This window comes from Chelonoidis abingdonii, chromosome 4, assembly GCF_003597395.2.
Source record: "Chelonoidis abingdonii isolate Lonesome George chromosome 4, CheloAbing_2.0, whole genome shotgun sequence".
NCBI lineage: Eukaryota > Metazoa > Chordata > Testudines > Testudinidae > Chelonoidis > Chelonoidis abingdonii.
The window spans coordinates 155,269,038-155,278,093 of NC_133772.1; positions in this window are offsets into that span (position 1 = coordinate 155,269,038).

Sequence of the window (9,056 nt, forward strand, 5' to 3'; positions counted from 1 at the left end):
GGGCCGCTCTGCCCCGTCACAGTGCCACAGGACTCTTTGTCACTTTTTACAGATCCAGGCTAACACGGCTACCCCTCTGATACTCTCCTCCTTCAGTTCTGCCATCTTCCTAGCTGAGCATCTCTACTGCTCCAACTTAACTGAATCCCAAGCTCACAATCCCAGTCAGCTTGTTACCGCCTATGAGTCACTCCTCAAACCCTTCCCCCACCCCTGCCAACTCCCACCTACACTAGTCTCTTTACACAGGATCTCACTGATTTCTTCAAAAGAGAAATTTGACAAAAGATGACATGGCCTTCCCCCTTTGCTTGCCCTCTCTTCCCCTCCTACAACTCTCTTCTCCTCTGCAGTTACAGATTTCTCATCTGCTCTCCTCCTCTAACCCCTCAACCATCCCATCCCATCTCACCCTGGACTCCAACTTCTCTTTAGGTCCTCACATCCAGGCTATGTCTAAACTTTGCAGATTCTCTCTGTATAAGAGCTCTAAGATCCAGCCTTTCTTATCCAAGCTCATAGGATGTCTCAGTTACTGCAACATCCTTTTCTCTGGCCTTGACAAATGCAATCTTGCCCCACTTCTATCCATTCAGGAGGCTGCTGCGCCATGTCTCCCCTCTCTTTGCATCCTTCCTCTATTGCATCAAACACAAGCTACTTGTCTTCACTGTCAAGGTCCTTCACAGCCCATCCACATCAATCTATCATTTCTGTCCTGTTGACTCGCTTTCAATCAGCCCAGGGTGCCAGCCTCCAGCACCCACTTGTTCCATTTTCAGGCAAGCCCCTTCATGCTTCCTCCTGTGCTGCCCCTCTGTCATAAACAGATAGCTAAGGGTTAATGTTTCTTTTACCTGTAAAGGATTAACAAAGGGAACCAAACACCTGACCAGAGGACCAATCAGAAAACCGGATTTTTCAAAGTCAGGGAGGAGATGACGCTGAGTGGCCTGATGGTGTCTACTAGACGGAAAAAAGATGGTGGCGTGAGAAGAGGTGAACCTCTCAAACCACCCGGAACGTCTGCAGCAGCAACAAATCAGGGCTGTGCACTAGCTTCGGCCCCATTGTTTCTCAGCCACCCAGGACGGACTGAACAGGCATACCACCCATTGACACAGTAATGCTCACCTAAGTTAGAACACCACCACTACCGGGTGTCTCTTACATGCAAGCTGCTTAGAACAGGAGATCAGAACATGCTACAGATGGGTAATGCTCACTAGGTTTGCATGGGCATCTCAGTGGTCTGGTACCAACGATGGGGAATACGAATTTTGCGTGGAATACGTAGCTAAATGCAGTACATCGGTCCCAGACAACTAATCCAATGCACGCACCGATGAGCTATTGAGGAAAAAAAGTTAGAAAAAAAAAAACCCGTGCCCAGTTCATCTTCTACATAGACTTAACCAAGGGTACTGGCAAGTACGGCTAGATGAACCTGCTAAGGAAGGTCAGCATTCGTCACCCATGCGGGAGTATATAAATTTAATGTCCTTCTTTCGGCTGAAGAAATTGACCGCCACTCCAGAGGCTGGTAGATGTCTACTCGCAGGATGGAGAATAATGCAGATTCCTCTCGATGATGTGCATTTTTTCAGAACTCCTGCCCGACACCTAGTATACGGAAAAGGTTCTATTGAGCGCAGTCAGGCAGGCAGGACTAACTGTTAAGGCCAGAAGTGTCAAATCGGCAAAACAAGAGTGACTTACCTGGGACACAGGTGGGTCCGAACCATAAACCCTAAGGCAGGTGGATGCCTTCCAAGTGGCCTGTCCAAAGTCAAAGCACAGGTTCTTCTTAGCTTGCCGGGTATAAAGCGATTTAGGTACACTACAGGGCAAAGCTGGCCCACTGACGACCTGACAAAAAACCCGCCAAATACAGTTAATGACTTGATGAGATGTCAGGAGCCTTTACCACTTAGCAACGTCCATCTAACCTGTGCAAAGGCCAGACTGACAAACATTCCTAGTAACCACGATGCATCTGAGGTGGTAATAGAGAATTCTGCAGCAGGAAGGCGGACACAACTATCCTTGTCGTGTTCTCAGAAGAACTATCTGAGAGGGAAGCATGGTCAGTCGTAAAGGAAAGCTACATTGTGTACGCTGGCAAGCTACCCATAGTTTGGGACGGCGGTTCCAGACTACAAACTGACCATGCTGCGCTAAAGTGCTTCAATACAGCAAAGGACAACAAGAACTTTTGTTGAGTTTAGCTGTCAAGATTTTGATTTGAAATTCCACACTTTAGGAGCTTCAAAAGTAGCGGATGCACTCCTCCGGAGATTTTCCGGAATACACTGGTAAAACTTTCTTAAGATTAGAAAAGTTTGTAATTTACTGTAGTAGTATATGGTAAGGCATGTGGTTGTATTAATCTGTTTAGTTTAAAGTTTAGAAGAATACGCCAGTGAAGATTTTCACTGTCTGTGATTTGGGGGGCGTGTCATAAATAGATAGCTAAGGGTAATGTTTCTTTCTGTTTAAAGGATTAACAAGGGAACACACCTGACGCAGAGGACAATCAGAACCAGATTTTTAAAGTCAGGGAGGGAAGTTTTGGACTCTAGGGTCTTTTGTCTGTCTCTCAGCTATGAGAAGCTTTTTCTTCATTCTAATCTTCTGTGTCCAATTGTAAGTACAGGTGAAAAACAATATACTTTTATGTTGTTTTGGGGTATAATTTACATGTGTGTAAATTGCTGGAAATGTTTCAATGGATATCTTTTGAATCAGACTGTTTATCCATATTTTCTTATAAGCATAGCCCTATGATTGTTCATCTTGATGCAGATTATATATTCTTATTTTTTATCTTATCTTTTTATTAATATAAAGTTTTCTTTGTAAGACTTGTTTGCGTTTTCTCTCTGGGTAGTTAAGGAACAAGGGGAGGGACTTACTACTTGCGTTAGATCTACGGAAGGAGTAAAGTCTGCAGCACCAGGAGAGTTGGTGGAGGGGAGGAGATATAGGATCATCTCTGTTCCTATGTATTGGGTTATGTCCTCTTGTGGAATAAGGAGACATGCTTCTTGGTATTGTGGATGTAAGAGTATTGACATCAAATACCTCAGGTTAGGCCCAGAGAAGGATAGATCGGGTGAGAGAGGGAGGAAGGAAGGGAGTGGTTTATTTCCCTTTGTTGGGACTCAAAGCAATCTAGTCTTGGGGGTCCCAGGGAAGGTTTTGGGGGTCAAAGTGTACCAGGCACTGATTCCGGAATTGGTGGCAGCGAGATAAAGATCCAAGCTGGTAATTAGCCTTGGAAGGTTCATCTAAGCACCAGCTATTTGGACGCTAAGGTCCAGAATTTGGGGCAAGAGGTTATGATACCTTAAGTTAGAAGCTCCTGTGACATCTGCAAGCATACCTCATGATCCTGCTTCAAATCCCATCTGAGACTTACTTGCTGGATGCCGCAAAACGCTTGACAACGCTGGCTGCGGTATGCTGAGACACTGCAATCACAGCCAGCCAACAGTGGCTCATTGTTTACATAACAAAGGGATAGCTAGTGGGATGAAGCAGTGGCCGCTAACCAGGTGTGAGTTCAATCCTTGAGGGGAGACGTTTAGGGGATCTAAGCAAAATTGTCTGGGATTGTCCTGCTTTGACGAGGGTGATTGATGACCTCTCGGAAGTCCCCTTTCCACCTGATATTCTATGATCTGTTTTTCTTATACATAGATGGAAGGTCTTGGACAGGGCTCTTTTCATTTTGTGTCTGTAGTCATCAGCCAATGTAGTCTGGTCATGACTGGGCCTTTAGGTTGTTACTTGCAAACAATACATGATCAACGTCTATTTTTTCCCAGACTGTGGCTTCACACAGACACTGGATGGATGGGGCTTAACAGAGCATAGGGATTCAATATTTCTTTTTACTCTTGGTCAACGTTGCTCATGATAACTGCACACCATACCTGCCTGCAATGAAACCAATTATTATTTCTTATGAACTTCTATGGTGCTGTTCATAAACAGCTAGTGAAAGGGTACAGTCCAGTAACCTGGCTAACACTGACAAGAGGACAAATCAGGAGACAGATACTTTAAATTCGGTGAGGGATTTCTGGTTTTTTTGTTTTTCTCTGGCTTATGAGAGGGACCAGACATTCAGCATGAATATCTCAAATTTCTGAACAGCCTACTTCTGTTCTATTTGTACGTAGCAGTCAGGAAAGGCGGTTTAGTCTTTTTGATTGTTTTCTTTATTGCAAATGTTGTATTTATGGCTGGAAGAATTGTATCTCTGTTGCAACTTTGTATTTGTGCTGGGGGAGGACTCCCCTGGTGTCTATAAGCTGAAAGACCCTGTAACATTTTCCTTCTTGATTTTACAGACAACTTTCATTTTTTTCTTTCTTTTATTAAAAGCTTTTTTTTTTTTAGAACCTGATTGATTTTTTGGTTATCTTGTGTAAGACCCTAGGGGAGGGAGTCTACACTTACCAGGGAATTGGTGGGAGGAAGGAGAGAAGGGGGGAGGAAAAGCCTGATCTCTCTCTGTGTTAAGATTACTGTCTCTCTCTCATGGAGAATCTGGGAGGGGGAGAGAAAGGGGGGGGGAAGGTGAATTCCTCTCTGTTTTAAGATGCAAGGAGTTTGAATCACAGTGATCTTCCAGGGTAACCCAGGGAGGGGAAGCCTAGGAGAGGCAACGGTGGGGGAAAGGGTTAACTTTCCTTGTGTTAAGATCCAGGGGATCTGGGTCTTGGGGTCCCCTGGGAAGGTTTTGCGGGGGGGGGGGGCGGAGGGGACCAGAGAGTACCAGGCACTGCAAGTCCTGGTTGGTGGCAGCACTACAAGTTCTAAGCTGGCAATTAAGCTTAGGGGAATTCATGCTGGTACCCCATTTTTTGGACGCTAAGGTTCAGAGTGGGGGCTCATACCATGACAGGTGCGCTTATCGTGGTATCTGAGCTCTTCACAAACATTAATGAATTTATCTTCACAATACCCCTCCGAGGTAGGAGTCCTACACAAACAGTTTCATTTGCTATACAACTCAATTCATTCTGAGAGCACCACCCATCCTCGGTAACTGAAGACTATCACATTGTGGACTTCTATTCTCTCCCATCCCTGGCTCCTGCCTCTCTTTTCTCATCCTTGTTCCTATGTTTAGAGCTTTATAATTTGGCCAGATTTGGGCAGATTTTCCCAGAGATGGCAAAAGGCACATCCCTGACTCCAGGGTGACCCAATGGCAAATTTTAAGTCCCTGTTGAAAAGTGTGGAGTTGCTGGAGCTGTTCAAGGATATAGCTATGAGAATTTTTGTTTTTAACCTGGATAAAACATTTTTTTCCTAACCTCAATCTCAGAAAAAGCAGAACCGTTTTTAGCTGAAACTTGCCACAAAAATTCAGCCTTAGTAGACACCTGGCATGGGAAATTTCAGCCTGAGTGGCTTAAGTTTGGCAAAATTAAAAGCAACTGAAGACAGGGTCTTATAAAGGTAAAATGTCAAGCAATCCTAACTCTAGGTGTCCTTACCTGCGCAGCCGATAAGAGTTTGCCACAAAATGGGTCACATGTATCTACTATGAATTAAGGAGAAGAAAAAACAAAGGAAAGAAATGGGGAGAGGGAATGATCAAAGTACAGTCAGTGGCACTGCATTGCCCAGGCAATGGGAGATTAAGGGCCAGAATCTCCACTGTCCTACCCCTTGTGTAATCATGTACATCAACGTAACGTGGGCATAAATTCTTACCATTCTCGCTGAATGGGGTTTTACGCCCACTTTGCACTGGTGTAAGTGATGCACGAGCCAATGGAGAATCTGGGCCTCCTGTCCTTAACTAACAATAGAACTAGCAGCCCCAGGGCAAACTCAGCAGCTTGGATCTGTTCTGTTCTGTATTGGTTTATCACTGCACGCTCTGAGCATCTTCCAATAGTGCATTAAACAAAGAGACAAAGATCCCTCACTTGTTCCCTCATCCTCGCTCCGGTGTGTGCAGTGGTGTGGCTTGTTTGGGTAGGGTTTGGGCCGGGGCAGATTAAATGTAATGTACATGTTGCTCTGTATTTATGTTAGAAAAGGCCAAAGAAATGTGCCTTGCACTTGGAGCTGAAAGTGGGGAGCTTTGTGATAGTCTTTAGTTCCTGGGTTGAAGGACAGAGGAAAACACTATTAAAATATTTTTGTTTTAAAAAGCAATTGTTTGTAGTTTGAGAGTCTGCACCAATGTTCCGTTACTGATTTGGGATCCTTCCCCAATGGAACAAATGACCAAGGATCATGGTGGATTCTCTATCACTAGCAATTTTTAAATCAAGATGTTTTTTCTAAAAGATCTGCTCCAGGAATTATGTTGTGGAAGTTCTATGGTCTGTGTTATACAGGGGTCACAACAGCGTTTCTAAAACACCTTTGCATCGCAACCGCTTCTGACAACAAAAAATTGCTACATGGCCCCTGGAAGGGAGACTAACAGCTGAGCCCCTCCGCTTTTGGGGCAGGAGGGGCAAAGCCGAAGCTTGAGGGCTTCAGCCCTGGGCAGGGGGTCTGATGCCTGAGCCCTGCCACCCAGGGTTGAAGCTGAAGCCAGAGCTCTGCTGCCCAGGGCTGAACCCCTCAGGTATGGCTTAGATTATGGCTTCAGCCCTCGGTCCCAGCAACTCTAACACCAGCCCTGGCAATTCCATTAAAACAGGGTCATGACCCACTTTGGGGTCCCAATCCACAGTTTGAGAACCACCGGCTGATCACAATGGTCCTTTCTGGCCTTGGAATCTATGAACAGATTCCTTTTGCACAGACCTTGGTACTTCATCGTCCAGAAAGAATTGAATATAATAGGACAGGTTTAAATACAAGAAACCAAATTTTTCTCCCACTTATATGTATTGAAATCAATAGTGTGGCACTGTTTTTCGCCCAGTCTCTCCCTTAATGAGGTCCCAAGGTTGGGGAGAAGGATTGGGGTAGGCATCCACACTGCAGAACAGGTGTAAAAGCTGTGTGTGTACTGTAAGCCCTCTGCTAGTTTCTGGCAGCCCGCTGGGTGCAGCTGGCTGACTGACATTCAGGATTTGGGCAGATTATGTGTCGCATTAAATACGTTATCACTTTAATCATAGGAAGTGGCACCAATGTGATACTTGAAGCTGAAACCAGGCAGACAGAACAGTAATTTATTTATTATGCCCATTGCAGCATGTGGTCATATTCCCATTCACTAGCCCCTGCATGAGGGCGTAAGGCCTGCTGTATGGTCATGTAGGCTGTGATGATCAAACAATGTCCACCCTTCACAGTTTCTGAAGTTTAATGGGTTCTCCTGTGCTGTAGCTAAGGTAACAATCCTATCTTCTGAGTGAAAGAGATCAGACCAGCCTTCCAGTAAGAGAATCTCACTGATATTGTCATAACGGGAGCAACGCTCTGCCACACAGCCCCGACATTTTACTGATGTCATGCAATACTGCTTGAAAACAGTTTGCTAAGTGCAGAAAGATCAATGGGATCATATCATCCCACTTATCATTCTCTAGGCTGGTGAAGTATCCCCTTTCCTGAGGGACTTTATTCCGGGTTGGACTGAACCATGTCGGTCTTTGACTCCGAACTCTCTCTAATCATGTCTCTGCCATCCAGATCAAGTCCCATGCTTTGCCATGCCTTGCAGCTTGCAGACAGGAGGAAACCATTTTGCTTCTGGTTCTTGGTTCAGTGCGTGAAGTTAGCCAGAACTGGCTGGATATTGGCAGAAACTCCACAGCCAGTTAATCGGAGGATTTTTCATCAAACTGGAGATTTTTCTTCAAACCAACCACATGGAGGGGAACATGCAAACTTGAACTATCAAGCAGAAAAGCGAAGAAAGACTGCCATGGGAGCAGCTGGTTGAGCGCAGAGCTATGTTTGCTGATCCTTCTTAAGCAAGCTAGAAAACTGCCTCTTCTGAAGCATTCTTGTTTGAATACAGGGCAACATTTTTGTTCGTTACGCATATGTCTTCCACCTTGTACTCTTCTACCATCTAAGGTGGAAGATACAAAATGGTTGTAAATATCAACAGAACAACGTCATTCCATAGGGCCTGATCCATGGCCTATCAAAGTTGATGGGAGTCTCTTCCATTGCCTTCAGTGAGCTCTGGATCAGGCCTATAGTGTGGTACAAATGTCACATTAACATGTTACATTAAAATATCCAAGCTAAACAAAGCTATCTTCATGAATGACCTGCCTGCTGCCTGGAGCTGGTTCTTGGTTTGGTTTCCGGAGTCATGATTATGAGTCTGTGTTAGAGGAGCCCAAAGCAAAACTTTAGATCCAAACCCTCTGAATGCTGGGGAAGTTTGAATCCAGTTCTGGATCTTCGCTTCCTAATTTGGGCTCATCTCTAATCAATATAGATCTAAATTGCTGCATGCCTGGCCTCAAAGCCAAGAGGAGCAATATTTACCTTGACAATATACACTGTGGCAATGATGACAGTATCAACTCCAGGGAAATTAGAACAGGAAAAGATCGTGATGTAGGCTAGAGATTTCGACCTCTAGATCCATTACCTCAGAGTATTGGGTGATCACAGGAGGACTATGAGCTGCCAGTGTGATATGGCTGTGAAAAAAGCTAATGCGGACTTGGGATGCATCAGGCGGGGTATTTCCAGTAGAGATAACGAGGTGTTAGTTCCATTATACACGGCACTGGTGAGACCTCATCTGGAATACTGGGTGCAGTTCTGATCTCCCATGTTTAATAAGGATGAATTCAAACTGGAACAGGTTCAGAGAAGGGCTACTAGGATGGTCTGAGGAATGGAAAACCTGTCTTATGAAAGGAAACTCAAAGAGCTCGACTTGTTTAGCCTAACCAAAAGAAGGCTGAGGGGAGATCTGATTGCTCTCTCTAAATATATAAGCGGAATAAATACCAGGGAAGGAGAGGAATTATTTAAGCTCAGTACCAATGTGGACACAAGAACAAATGGATATAAACTGGCTATCAGGAAGTTTAGACTCGAAATTAGATGAAGGTTTCTAACGATCAGAGGAGTGAAGTTCTGGAAGAGCCTTCCAA